This window comes from Lycium barbarum, chromosome 11 (genome assembly GCF_019175385.1).
Source record: "Lycium barbarum isolate Lr01 chromosome 11, ASM1917538v2, whole genome shotgun sequence".
In the NCBI taxonomy this organism is placed as follows: domain Eukaryota; kingdom Viridiplantae; phylum Streptophyta; class Magnoliopsida; order Solanales; family Solanaceae; genus Lycium; species Lycium barbarum.
In genome coordinates, this window is record NC_083347.1 from 111,393,887 (window position 1) to 111,409,414 (window position 15,528).

Genomic DNA, 15,528 nt, shown 5'->3' on the forward strand with positions numbered 1-15,528 from the left:
AAGAAAGGGGGTCAGTACGAAATATGTACTGAGTATGCAAAGCAGAATGTACAGAAAGCAAATCTGAGACGTAACGAAATGGGGGTATCAAACATAAGTGCAAATTCAATCTTATCAAATTATTTAGTTTCAAATATGTAAATCATGCATAGGGTACAGAAGAATATGGTCGCCCGCCTGTCGATAGCGCCATAACACAGCATAACACCAGAAAGATTTCAAATCTCCGTATCCCCATCTCATATCACATCACAACATAACGCCATACACAGCATAACGCCAAATATAGATGGAACCCGACCCTCTTTTGCGAGTAGCTCGGTGAACCATAAACACAGCATAACTCCGGAGTATATCAAAATGCGCACGATAACATAACCGGCCCGGGACTCGGCGAAGGGAATAACAAAATGCACGAATAGAGTCGTGAGTAGTCATATGCATAAAATCAATATCATAAATTCAAACATAAGCAAAACGATCATATTTGAAAATCGAATAGTAGTCTTAACAGATTCTTTCAAAATCTCCCGAATTTCATAAAAGGAAGTCGCGGGACCCACGGGTGGGTATTTACCCAAGTCGGGCCCGCTTATGAAAAACATACTCGTTATACGTAATGCAAAATTTTATAAAAATATATTGGAGCAATCCGAGCATTTATGTGAAAGATATGGCATTCGGATATTTCGAAGTTCCTTAAAGTGAAACCTTTTTGCGCAAAGTTCGAAAAGCGATTTTTCAAATACATAAAGGTTCATATTTCATCAGATCATACATAAGAGTGCCAAAGAACGTACACGGATCATAACATGCTCGGATTTCGGATTTGGAAGTTTCCTTAAGGCTCTAATTTAGCCTATAAAAACTAAGACATGCCAAAAAGAAAGGAAGTTGCCTTACATACCTCGAACGCACTCAAGATAGCCAATCTTAAGTAAATATCCAATCTACGCCTCGGGCTCCCCAAGGTCTACAATACGCCAACGAACACCAAACATTAGATAAGGGCATTTAGCCATTCATTCCAGCTAATCATTAAATTCTACAGAAAAATTCGGCAGCACTTCCCCTGTAATTAGGCCATCCCGAGAATTTAACTCGGCCATATCAATCAACAACAACCACAACAACCAACCTAACAACATTAATAATTAATCCGAAAGGTAATTCAACAATAATAGCTCTCTTGCCATCATTTATCAATTTTCATAAATTCAATTCGACGACTTACCTTCAAGCCCAAAATCGACGCTTATTTGCTCACATACTAACCCGAACCCATACCAACAATATTTAAAGACATTCTAAGCAATTCATACAACATTTCCAACAATCCAAAATTTTCTCCAATTTAGCCGAGAACAGCCCCTAAACCCAAGGCACTCACTTTACACATTCCTCATTTTCAAATCATGATTTGCACCCACAATTCACATTCTAACAATGCTATTCATCAATATACAAAATTACATTGAATATACAATATCCTCCAAAACAGTCCGCAACAACTACAACATCAATTTGAGTCATTAAACGTTCATTTCCAACATAGAATTCATAGCGACGACGACTAAACATTAAGCGATATTAATTCAATTCTCGTTACAATAATGGCCTACCTTCGGCCATAACCTCCCACCAACATACAAAGATGATTCCCATTCATTTCTTCACTTACAACGATCACAACATGCTAATCAAGCTTTAATTCATAATTCCAACACCACACAACACACACCCCTTACACACAACTCATTTCCAACATATTCTTTTTCATGATATTCATCTAAATTAACATACTACAAGATAAAAACAACCTCTATAACACATAAAACATAGAGAAATCTTACCTTTTCTCTTCAATCCCACAATAGGCTAGGGTTTTCCAAGGATGAAAAATAAAGGGTTGATCGCTCAAACGACACCTCCACGCTACTTAGGGACCTCAATATAGTGGGTTTACATCAAGGAATTAATTTTGGAAGATCTAGAAATGGGACTTGGTTTTTTTTTTTTTTTTTTTTTTTTTTAAGTTGGCCGAGAGCCTTCTTTTGTGTGGTGTTCTTCACCCTTTTTTTTTTTAAGTGTAAAAAAAAAAAATGAAGCAAATGAATAAGTGGTTTTTTGGGCTCATGCACACAACTTAAAAAATTGCTCACTGCTAGAAAATTAAGAGTGTTTTTACTAACTTACCCCTAATCAAATTTTACTACTTTCTAAAAAAAAAAAAAAAGGTAGTTAATGAATCTTGACTATTTAAATAAGAGTAATATTGGAAGAATCTGCCTAAAGTCTTCTTGAAATCCTAAAGTACCACTTATTTTGAAAAAACTTGAAAAGTCTAACAAACCACTTATTATGAAACAGAGGGATTATTAGAGTAGAGATATTTTAGGAATTACGAAATAATATTAGGGATAGAATAGTAAAAGTTTTTGTCAAACTAAAGTGCTTATAAGCTCAAAAATAATAAGTTGGGGATGACCAACTTATGACTTATGGCTTATTTTTAGCTTATATGCACTTGATTTGAAAGCACCTTTATTTTTACCAAACGCAAAGATAAGTCGAAAAGTACTTATAAGCTGGTTTGACCAACTTACAAGCTTAGCCAAACACCTTCATAGCCACATACACCATTAAAGCAGTAGATGATCCACGAACCTTGAAATACAACTCTTCAAATGAGACCTTCCCAATATTTTGTCCTTCAATGAGATAGTGTCCTTGTGGGAGAAAAAATTTGGCAAGACCCTCGACAAGTTGTATCTTTCAGAGGAACATATTCTCCAGATTATACAAGGTAACGTTACAAGTACTCCATATGTTTTAATTTATGTTACATGGTAAAGCTCGTAATATTTGCATGCCTATAAAATTTTCAAAGTTTTTTAATTTTAAATATGTTATAACATTTGTTTGATTACAAAAACTTCTCATAAAGAGTAAATTAGAAAGTGTGAAGTTAATCACTTCCAAATTAAAAATATATTATTCTTTTTGAAACAAACTAAAAAAATGAAATATAGTAACAAGTGAAGTATCTTCTGCCACCCTTCCTTCTTTACCTTTTATCCATAATTAATGAGTAGATTTTAATTTAAGTTGGTGAATATGATGTACTTATTATTCTTTGTCATTGTAATTGTGAGGCTGCTATTTTCTTAGTGATAATTTATGTGGTATAATTTAATTAAACACGTAATTATTTTTAAAAAATTATGATTTTAAATATGCCACGAGATTTTAATGGCTATAAATAATTTAAAGATAAAATGAGAAATTTAATAAAATATATTACAAATATAAATATGACTCATTCTTTTTTTAACCAACTAATCAATAATAAGGATGAATAAAGTCATATAAAATGCAAACGAAGGAATATAAGGAAAGAGTTATATAAAATAGAACAAAGGGAGTATATCTTTATACTCGATTGAATTTTATATGATACACCTTTTCTTATTACTATTTTTTCTTTTAAAAAGAAGACGGCATCTTTATTTGGAGATATTTTAACTTCAAATTTTTAGTTTATCCATAATGTCATGTTTTTATAAGCACAAACGCATCATAACGTGTTTAAAAATACATTTCCAAAAGTTTTCAGTCATTTTTCAAATTTTGTATCCAGTGAAACAACGCTACATAAAATGAAACGTGAAGTTAAAATTTTTCGTTTTCCTTAAACTCTGTTTTTTTCCCCTACAAAACATATCAATAGATTTCTTACAAAACATATACGAAAATTTCCGCTCAAAATTTTGTATATGAAATGTGTATATCTCGCTCAAGTCTTAAAAATTTCGCTCATTTTTTTTGTATGAAACTATATAAAATATGTATATCTCGCTCAAGGCTTACAAATTTCGCTCAAAATTTTGTATATGAAAACTATATGAAATGTATATATCTCGCTCAAGGCTTAGAATTCTTACATTTTCCATGTATGAAAACTGTATAAAAACGGTATGAAACATGTATATAACTATATAAAATTTGTATAAAGTTCATGTTAGTTTTTTGAAAATTTAATACAACTACAACAACATTGTATACAACTTTCATATAATATTCATACAAATTTGAGTCTCACAGTACCAGAACTTCATAATCAACAGTTACTATCTTTAGATCTACGCACATTCTCGAATTACCATAACTTTACAAAAAGATGGATTAAAAGTCTTCCCCGTAATTGGGAAGGTACAAAAGTAGCAAGAAGCCAATTTTTTCCAAATCAGTATCTGATGTTAATAGCCATAACCAAAGCTTAGCATCAATTCTAAGCAACACACATGCCAGAAAATCTCATGGATAGTGGTGGCCATCAAATTCCTTATCCATTCTCGTCGTTCCTGACTTCACCCCACTAAACCCACTTTTAAAAGTCGGATCTGACTCGTGCAAATGGGTGCCGCAATGCTCAATTAGCCTGCTGGAAGGAGGAAGAGAAGTGATAAATGGTCAGGTCGGGGAAGGGAATGGTGGGGCGACTCTGTTATCGGAGGAAATAGAAAACGGGGAGAAGGGGAAGGGTGGGCGACTCTGTTCTCGAGGAAGAAGAGAACAATGACAAGGGAAAAGAAAGGGTGGGCTTTAAATTTTTTCAGATTTGTATGTTTTGTAATTAAGTTGTCATTTTCTGTAAATAAGGAAAAATATATTCATATTTTGTAATATAGGGTCTTAAGTAGTATTATTAGGTCATTTTCCCTTTTCGCATTCTAAAACTAGTATTATTTGGCCCGTGCTTAACTAATATTAAAATTAAATTGCAATTACTCTTTCTCCCGCTCTTTGTGATATTAAGTTATTGAAAGATTAGCTCGACATTTTCTGCAAATTCCTAAAAACTAAAGGCTCTCCAAAAATTTAAATTGCACCAAAATTATTTAAAAATTGAATAAAGACTTTTTTGTCCTTATTTAGACTTCTTTTTAGCATTATTTATTTATTGGATTTTATTTAGATCTAGACTTTGAAAATTTCTTGAGATCCAACTTAGCCGTAACATCTGTGTGATTAAAAACATCTATTATGAACTATAACACTATCTTTCAAAAAGAAGAAAAATAATTTGGTTCAAGAGACATCAATTATATATGCTACACTTATTCTTTTGATGAGATGTTAGTAGATGTTATTTTCATTTAAGATATACAAACTACAATGAAAATATGAAGAGAATTAATGACTTTTCTTAATATAATTAAATTCCTTTGCTTTCCAAAAATTTAAGTGATGAAGCAATGACATTTCTTCCTTTTGTTAGTTTATAAGTGGAACATGATTTTCTAAAATGTACATTCTAATCAAACAAAAATAAAGTTTCAAACGGTTGATGCTTAATTTAATCATGTGTCCCTATGCTAAATAGACACTGCCTAATCCTTATTTAACCCCAGCCCCCCACCCAAAAAAAAAACGATACTTAAAAACCTTAAATGTGTTCGCTCCCTTTTGTTACAATTGTTTGATATTATTATTGCTTGGAAAACAAAAAAATTATGTAATATTTAGGTACACAAGCATAAAATACGTCATTTTCTTTAATTATACACATCAATTATAGTTGAAATGATTGTAAGGATTTACAGGTTATTGGGGCTAATGCGTATAATCAAAGGAGGTGACTTATTTTAAGTAGTTAACTTATCTATGTAATAGATACTTGAGAATACACGCAAAAGTATTTAATAAAATTTAAATATAAAATGTCTAAAAGAAACATATTATCCTGTATCCTGGTGCTCAATTGAAATAAGTCGTAATTTATGTGTTCATATAAAATTTATTGACAAATTTAAAAAATGTATTAAACCAATAAAGCAATATACACTAAGAGAAAAATGAGGCATATAAAAGAAGCTTTAGTACATTCTACGTCACTCTCTCTAGTAGATATAAGCAATAAATGATAACTATAATTTAAAAAATGTATTAAGCCAATAAAGCAATATCTAGTAGGAGAAAAATGAGGCATAGAAGAGCCTGTTTGGATGGGCCTATGACTTTTGACTTATAAGCCAAAAGTCATAAGTTAGAAATTCTAAGCTTATGATGACTTTTGGCTTATTTTTTGATATTTTGGCTTAAAAACAAATGTTTTGAAACACTTTTATATTTTACCCAAACACTACAAAAATGCTTAAAAGCTATTCTGGCTTAAAAACACCCAAAATAAGTCATCCAAACAGGCTCTAAAAGAAGCCATAGTACATTCACCCTCTCTAGTAAGATATAAGCAATAAAGGACAACTATAAGGTTAAATTTGGAAGAATAGCCTTTTGGTTAGTAACCATTAGTTAGAATCTAATTGAGGTACTGCAAAATCATTAGACTCTCCCTTATTATAAGTAGTAACATTGGTCTAATAATATCCAATTATCCATCTTGTGATTCTTTTTCAACAAATTTTGCAGAGGGACCTTTGAAGTTGATATGCCATTCAGTTTTTGTTAAAGGAGATTCTACAAACTTTGAGGTTGATCCTTCTATAGGTATCGAAGCCACCGAGCTCTATGCGGAAGTGAAATGCACAACTGTGAACGAGCACTACAATAAATTTGTCTAGCTTGTGGAGGCATTAATCTGCTATGAACAGAGCGTTGAAACTGTTTCTATTTATTAATGTTAACTGTGTAATTTCGGTTATGTTGGATGTTTCCTTGTTATGTATTTCGTGATTATTTTAATCGAAACGTTTTTTTTTATCTCATAATCTCCGTCTTATGAGGACTGTTGAAGTTGAAATATAATCTTCACATTTAATTTAATGATGTTTTTTGTTGGAAACTAGTGACTATCTAAAAGAAGTGTCCCTTATTTTGTCTCCTAATTTTGCAGTAATTTTAGTATTTTTCATATTTGTTTCGGGTTCAATCGGCGATTACAAAGATAATTTTCTACACAATACAGAACACGAGATATAGCGTATCCCAATTCCAATTAAGAATACCTACGAATCTTTCAACACACTCCTCTTTTTGTTATAGATCTCCTCAAAGCAGATCAAGGAGGGGTTAATACGTCCAGAAGTATAAATCGGGATGCAATGGACTCCAACAAGTGTACTACAATTTTGAGTCCGGAGCCAAAATGACATATTTTTACAGCAATTAGACCAAAATAGGCTGTCTTTTTTTTTTTTATACCCAAATGGGTATTTCGTTGATCATTCAACGAAATACCCCAGTTACTGTTCATAGCAGCAACTCTTTTTTTTTGCTATTTCGTGGATTGTTCCACGAAATAGCTTTTTTTATTATTTTTTTTTTTGCATTTCGTGGAACAATCCACGAAATAGTTTTTTTTTTTTTTTTTAATTTCGTGAAAAAAATGATTTTTTTTTTACATATCATGACACAATCCACGAAATAGATGTTTTTTTATTTTATTTCGTGAATAAAAAAAGAAATAGGAAATTATAATTTTTTTTTTGTTTTTGCATTTCGTGTATTAAAAAACGAAATAGGATAAATTTTTTTCTAATTTCGTTCGTATAAAAAGGAAATTGGAATATATATATATATATATATATATATATATATATATATATATATATATATATATTATTTCGTGTATTAATGAAGGAAATTGATTTGTTTTTTTTATTTTTTTTTGCATTTCGTAATCTAATGAACGAAATAGTTTTTTTTTTTTTGTATTTAGTGAATAAAAAAACGAAATAGGAAATTATATACATATATATATATATATATTTTGCATTTCGTGTATTAAAAAACGAAATAGGAAAATAATTTTATTTTCATTTCGTTTATATAAAAATGAAATAGGAATATATATATATATATATATATATATATATATATATATATATATATATATATATATATATATATATATATATATATATATATATATATATATATATATATTTCATTCATGTACCAATGAAATATTTCGTGGATTGTTCCACGAAATGCAAAATAAAAAATAAAAAAAAAACATATTTCGTTGATTGTTCCACGAAATGCAAAAAAAAAAAACAATTTTATTTACATTAACGAAACTGTTTTATTTTTTAATTTAAAATTGTTTTTTTTTATTTTTTATTTTGCATTTCGTGGAACAATCCACGAAATATATAAAAAAAAACAGTTTTTTTTATATATTTTTGAAATTGATCTTATATATACATATATTCCAAATTGATTAAAAGCCATTTTTTAATTTTTTTAAAATATATTTTTCAAAAAACTTAGTGTTTAACTGTAAGATTATTTTAGTCAACTTTATATATCAAGAAAATTAGTTAGCTTTATTTTCAAAAATTGAAACCGCAGAAGTGAAATTGACATTCACAGATACATTATCCCTGGATTTTTACGTTGAAATCTATTGCGTATCATCATCTTATAAGTAAATAAAACTGAAAATTTCAGGCCAATTTGGGGAAAACTTGAAATTGAATGTGATAAAAGGCGTTTTTTTAAAAATCGGCTCGGCTGTGTGCATAGATCTCGGAAAAATACCCAAAATAAAAAAAAAAATCGCGTAAATCGGACGTCCGAGCGCAAAGTTATGACCATCTAAAGTTTGACGACTTTACAACTAGTTTTTCTCCCTATATTTTTTAGAATTATATTTATATTTAAAATAAAGTTATGTCTTGACTTTACAACTATTTTTTTTTTCGTTTATTAAAAAACGAAATAAGATTTTTTTTATTTCGTGAATATATAAATGTTTTTATAAATGAAACACAAAAATATATATATATTCATCCTATTTCATTGGTACATGAATGATATATATATATATATATATATATATATATATATATATATATATATATATATATATATATATATTCCTATTTTTTATTTTCCTATTTCGTTTTTTAATACACGAAATGCAAAATATATATGTATATAATTTCCTATTTCGTTTTTTTATTCACTAAATACAAAAAAAAAAAAAAAAAAAACCTATTTCGTTCATTAGATTACGAAATGCAAAAAAAAAATAAAAAAACAAATCAATTTCCTTCATTAATACACGAAATAATATATATATATATATATATATATATATATATATATATATATATATATATATATATATATATATATATATATATATATATATATTCCAATTTCCTTTTTATACGAACGAAATTAGAAATTTTTTTATCCTATTTCGTTTTTTAATACACGAAATGCAAAAACAAAAAAAAAATTATAATTTTCTATTTCTTTTTTTATTCACGAAATAAAATAAAAAAACATCTATTTCGTGGATTGTGTCATGATATGTAAAACAAAAATCATTTTTTTCACGAAATTAAAAAAAAAAAAAAAAAAAAAGCTATTTCGTGGATTGTTCCACGAAATGCAAAAAAAAATTAAAAAAAAAGCTATTTCGTGGAACAATCCACGAAATAGCAAAAAAAAAAAAAAAAAAAAAAAAAAAAAGAGTTGCTGCTATGAACAGTAACTGGGGTATTTCGTTGAATGATCAACGAAATACCCATTTGGGTATAAAAAAAAAAGACAGCCTATTTTGGTCTAATTGCTGTAAAAATATGCCATTTATTTTTGTAATCAAGACTTTTGTAACCATAGTTTGTGTAAAAACAACTTAGTAGCTAGCAGTAGGATTCAGGATCCTTCTAGTTCAGAAAGAGGATAGCTATTATTGCTAACATCTTGTATCCCATTAGTATTTCTATTGGCTCCCATGTGTTCTTTACTTTATTTAATATTAGAAGTATCTTCCTTACCAAAAACAAAATCAATTAGGAATGTAAACTGGACAGGCCAAGGTGGGTCAGGGCAACCCTTGACTTGCTAACAATTCTGCTGGATACAGTGTTGCATTGAAGTCTCCACAAATTAACCATGGACTAGTGATCAACTGTGAAGTTTTGATCAGACCATCCCATTGTTCTTTTCTTTATTCAGTGGAATTGTACACACACACCACAAAAATATCCCACTCCAGATTCCTAGCAATGTCATGGACAAGACAATGTGGGACTTGAGCTTCATCCAATAACACAGTAATTCTATAACCTCTTGGGTCCCAAATCAACCAAATTCAGCCATTTCTTGCTGCATTATAATTATGAGCCAATCCCCAAGCCTTAATGATATTTTTCAGCACCAGTAGATTTACGTTGCTTCACCCTAGTCTCAAGTAATACTGCAAGCTTGATATTTTTATTCCTGAGATACCGCCTTAACTCCTTCTGTTTGTATCTCTTATTGATCCTTCTCACATTCTAGAATACCCAACTCATTGTTGACATTTTGTTCATCTTGGTTTATCGGCAGGTTTGGGAAGTGCGTTCACCTTATTGATCAACCTGGCATGGATTGAGACACAATTTTCTGAAGTAGATGCTATAATCTGATGTTATTCCGTACAGCACGCTTTTTTATTTGATAATTTTGTAAGTCCTTGAGAGGGTGTAAATGGTATTGATATCAGACCAAGAGGATGCACGAGATATCACAACCATCTCCTGAAGTTGTAAAGAGCAAGCAAAATTCCTGACGATTAAGAGGTAGGGGTGGACGTTCGATTCTTCGGTTCGGTTTTTTCAAATTTCAGTTCAGTTCTTCGGTTTGCGGTATGGGAAAGCGTGTACCGAACACCGAACCAAATTAGTTTGGTTCAGATTTTCTAATTTTTTTTTTTTTTTTGTATGGGCCTGATTAATGGGATATTTTTCTGCGTATAAAATGGGATACTTCTTTATTACAAATGAGCTATGTATGTTTTTAACTCAAAATGGGCTATTTTAAGGTTCAGAGCTCTAAGTTTTGTGTTCTACACTAAACTCTTCTTAGAGTTTCGAGAAGGATTCACGATGACAGTGGACTAATCTCACGAAGGAAAAGCCAAAAGTAGTTATCGTGTTCATTCCTTTGACATACCCCTTCTACCTTACGTTCCTACTAAAAAAGAGAAATTTGGCCTGACCTGCTAGATTGGCCACTGGGGACAACAGAGCCGTAATTTTCATTGGAATTCAATCACTTGAAGGATTCATAATTCATAATACACATTACACCATACAGTCATGAGAACCAGCAGCAGCCAGCAACAATGTGCAGGCGTGTTATTACAAGCAGTTATTGAGTGGCAGTGGCTATCTGAGCATTATATTTTTTTAGCTCATGTATACAAGTTCGGTTCTTCGGTTACCAGGACCCCATAATCGAAAATCGAACCGAACCGAACCGAACTTTTGAAAAATAAAATCGTAACTGAACTGAAAAATCGAAGAACTGAAACCGAAGTGCCGAATTAATTCGGTTAGGTCCGGTTTTCCGTTTTCCAATATTTATGCCCACCCCTACTAAGAGGCCTTCAGAATTCATCCATTATTGGTTGGTGTGGAGCTATTTGGAGTGTTCATCCGTCCGAATTTAAACTTTTTGGATCACTCCGTCCGGCTTTGTCGAGAAATGACTTTGTGCATCCTTCCTTGGTGATTTTTTTCTACTTCGGTGAAGAATAACTTGGTGCTTCCTCCTTCCTTGAGGCTTTACGAGTTTGGCAGGACATTACTTGGTGTCTTTGCGACCATGTATTTGACCGGACCGCTTAGCCACAAAACTTGGTGCCTTCACATCTCTTGCGGTGCTAGTAGAGACCACTTGGGGTGTCCACCCTCCCTGCGGCGTTAGTAGAGAGCATTTGAAGTAGCCCTTTCCAACCTTAGCGAAAAAGAGCAAAAAGCATCTTATCGTCGTGGATCGGCGAAAGAAGCAAATGTGAGGTCCTCTTCTAATAATTTGGTGAAGAGGTCCATGGAGCATCCTTCTCGCATCTTGATGAAAATACATGAGGTGTTTTATCCTTTAAGATTTGATGGAAAAGTACATGGAGCGCCTCTTCATTGCGGCTTGGCGAAATACACTTGGAGTATCCTTTTTCTTTTTCTGTTTTTGCAGCCATAGCAAGCAAGTACACAAAGTCAGTTGACGATTCCCCCATATGGAGTACAAATTGTCTTGATATCAGACCAAGCAAATATAAGTAATGTCCACAAAATTGACGAGGAACCACTTGGTGCATCGACCCTTCAAGCAGTTTTGGCAGAAACAACTTGGAGCCTTCATTTCCTTGAAATGTTGATAAAGCAATTACATGATGTATCTCATCCTTGTGGCTTAGCGAGAATGACACTTGGAGTAGCCCTTTCTAACTTCTTAAAAAAAAAAAAAAAAAAAGGAGAATGTTGTGCATTCTATCTCTCTCATTTGTGACTTGACGACGAGACACTTAGAGCGACCCTTCTTTCATCTTTGGCCATTGTCTTGAAGGAATAAGTGTTTTTTTTTTTTACTCATGTGACTACACTTAGAATGAAACTCTAAGTTGCCTAAGTACCTTAGCGAAGAGGGTCAGGTCATTACGTAGTTCAGAAGGAGTGCATTTTTTAGGTTCTTTTTGTAGGAAGTTTATACTCGTGTGGTATGGAGTATTGAAACATGTAGTTTTACATCGTGCTAAATAAAGCGTAGAAACTTGCAGTTTAGGCTAGTGTGTGAGGAGCATTGGATTTGTAGTTTAAGCTCGAGCATCGAGGAGTAGTTTGGGAAAGAACACCAATAATGTAACCGGCCTTTGAGCACTTTAGAATGAAGCAATATTGTATTTTTTTTCCAATATTTGACATCGTGCCTCTTTGTGGTTGAAGACTAGTTTCACTTGATGTTGTATCGGCTTTTGGAATTCGATTCTCGATAGTTCCTTAGATTCTTTTGCCATTTGTGAGCAGCCAAAGTCCAAGTTTCACCATCCTTTTGGTTGGAGTGGCCATCCACCTTGCACATGTTTGGAGTTTCCTTTAATGCGAGAACTTTAACTGGTTCAGCTCTCCCAAATTGAAAAATGATCGTTCCTTGTCCAATCTTAGAGGTCATAACAAAACGCCTACTTCTTCGAGTTTCTGTCATCGGGCTATTCTTGTGAAGATAAGCACTAGCATGATTTGCGTCGGTTGTGTCTTCTGAGTCAATGATATTTTTCATCCCTAACCAGTGTCATGATCTTCTCTTTCAAGATGAAATATTTTTCAGTTAGATGACTCATGACGCGATGGAATTTGCAGTATTTGGGATCATTGACTTTATTCATTTCATGAGATCATTTTGATGTAGGAAGTCTAATAACCTTCTTAGTTAGCAACTTGTCAAGAATTAAAGGGACATCGGAGTCAGGAAAAGGGTAAGTTTTTTTTTTAACTCTTTCAAGGCTGGATGACGCAATTCTTTTAGAGTATATTGACTTGTAATTTTTTCCTTCATTTTTTTGTTTAGCAGAGAGTTTTACAAATGTTGCTTCTACCGCCATGGCTTCTTCTGTTTGGTGCTTCTATGATCGCTTGAATTCTTTTTCTTCATTCCTTGGATTGAAAACATGTGAAGTCTTTCCATAAGTTGCAATGCTCAACTCAGTGTCGTGTACTCGTGTATCCAATTTTTCAAAAGTTTGTGGCTTAAGTCCTTGAAAAATATATGCAAGACCCCAATGCATTCCTCAGATACACTTTTCAATAGCAGACATTTCTGAGAGACGATCTTTGCAGTCTAAACTTAGTGCTCGCCAATAGTTAATGTGGTCAATCACTGGTTCATCCTTTCGTTGCTTGGTGGCCATCAAATCTATCATGTTTACTGTTCGACTTGTACTGTAAAGGCGGTTGAGGAACTCCTTTTCAAGTTGCTCCCAACTATCAATTGATTCTCACTCGAGATCTGTATACCGAGCAAAACTTCAAAGAGCACACTAACTGCTGGACCAAAGGATCATTATGTGTACCAGCATTAATACAAGTCTCCACAAAATGCACTATACGTTGCCTCAGATTCCCTTTGCCGTTAAATTGTTGCAACTTTGGTGGGTGATATCCAATTAGCATAATTGACAATCGATCCGCTTGGTATAAGGTTTGGAGTAGTATACTGAGCTTTGTGACGATCCGTCATATTGAGCTCTGATGGTGTTTGTTATCATGTCTTGCAGTTGTTGGACAGACAACGTGGCCACTGAAGCAGATTGATTTGTATTTTGAGCGTGGGGAAATAAATAACTGCAATCATAAAACAAACGTGAGAAAAAATCATTGTATTGATTATTTTGTGAGTACAACGTAACTAACTGGATATATCCCTTGATTCTAATCTACGTGTTGTTCGCCTTGATTCGAGGGCCAACGTAATGTCTTTCTCGAATGAAGAATGAACTTTTGTTTATATGTTGAATCTTCGAAGAACTTTGAGCAGCACTTTGGATTGTTTTTTAGGGAAAACGTCTCTCAAACTCTCCTTCTTGTTGAAGACGTTTGGAGGAGACTTATTTAGGCATTATTGCTCTCCTCTACCTCTAGTCAAGATGCTATGCAAATTCCAAGATCTCCTCAAAAGGGGATATGTCACCCCTTTATATAGGTGTGAGTTAAATCTTGGGGGTATTTTGGTCTCCAAGTAATTCTAGCGGACCTTGGGCTAGAAAGACGTGGGTTGGACTCGTCTTGTAGAGACCCAATTTAATGGACTAATCCAAACGAATGTAATTTGAGTTGCATTCAAGTCATGTAATTTTAAGTTAAATAATTAATTCGACTTATTAACAAAAATTTAATTTGGTCGACATGTTATGAATTTAGGATTTAATCCAAATTTATTATGGATTTAGTCCAATAAAATTTTGATGTCAAGAGTTTCCTATTGAGATTTTTTTCATACCCGGTGCTCGAACTCAAGATCTCTCGTTAGGAGTATGAATCATTTTTAGGCTAAATTTATTTACCCTAATCCTTAGGGATGGCAGGCAGGAAAAAACCTTAACGGGACAGGGCAAGGCAATTTAACGGGGCGGGCCGGGTAGGAGGGGTCAAAGAACATTTTCAGAAAATAATAAATCGGTTAGGTAGGGGGCAGGCAAGGTTTTAGCAAACTCAAGAACAAACTATAATTTTTTTTTTCCAGTTTGGTGTGTCGCTTTCTATAACTTCTTTTACAATGGTTACATTTAGGACCCGTTTGGCTATAAGAATTTTTCACCTTTTTTCGGAAAATGTTTTTACTTTATTTAAAAATTAATGTTTGGCCATGAAAATTTCAAATGCAACTTGAATGTATTTGGAATTTGAAAAACACCTAAAAACCTATTTTTACTTTCGGTATATTCAAACAACCAAATATTCTTTGCAAAAATTATAACCAAACACAACTCTATCTTGAAAATTCCAAATAAAGTGAAGAATATTTGGTTTGGTTTTCATGGCCAAACGGCCTACTTAAATTTATAATTAATCCACAAAAGATTCTTTTCTGTGACTTAGATATAAGATCTAGACAAGATACGACAAAATTTATTCGAAAGCACACCAAACCGGAGGACAATTATCAGTTTAGTATGACTAACAGACTACAGAAAATATTGTTCTTTATTTAGATGCATTATAAAATAGTGACGACTGACGAGTCACTTTATTAGTAGTTAACAGCTGGGCATTTGGTAGCTGTTTTCTGTAA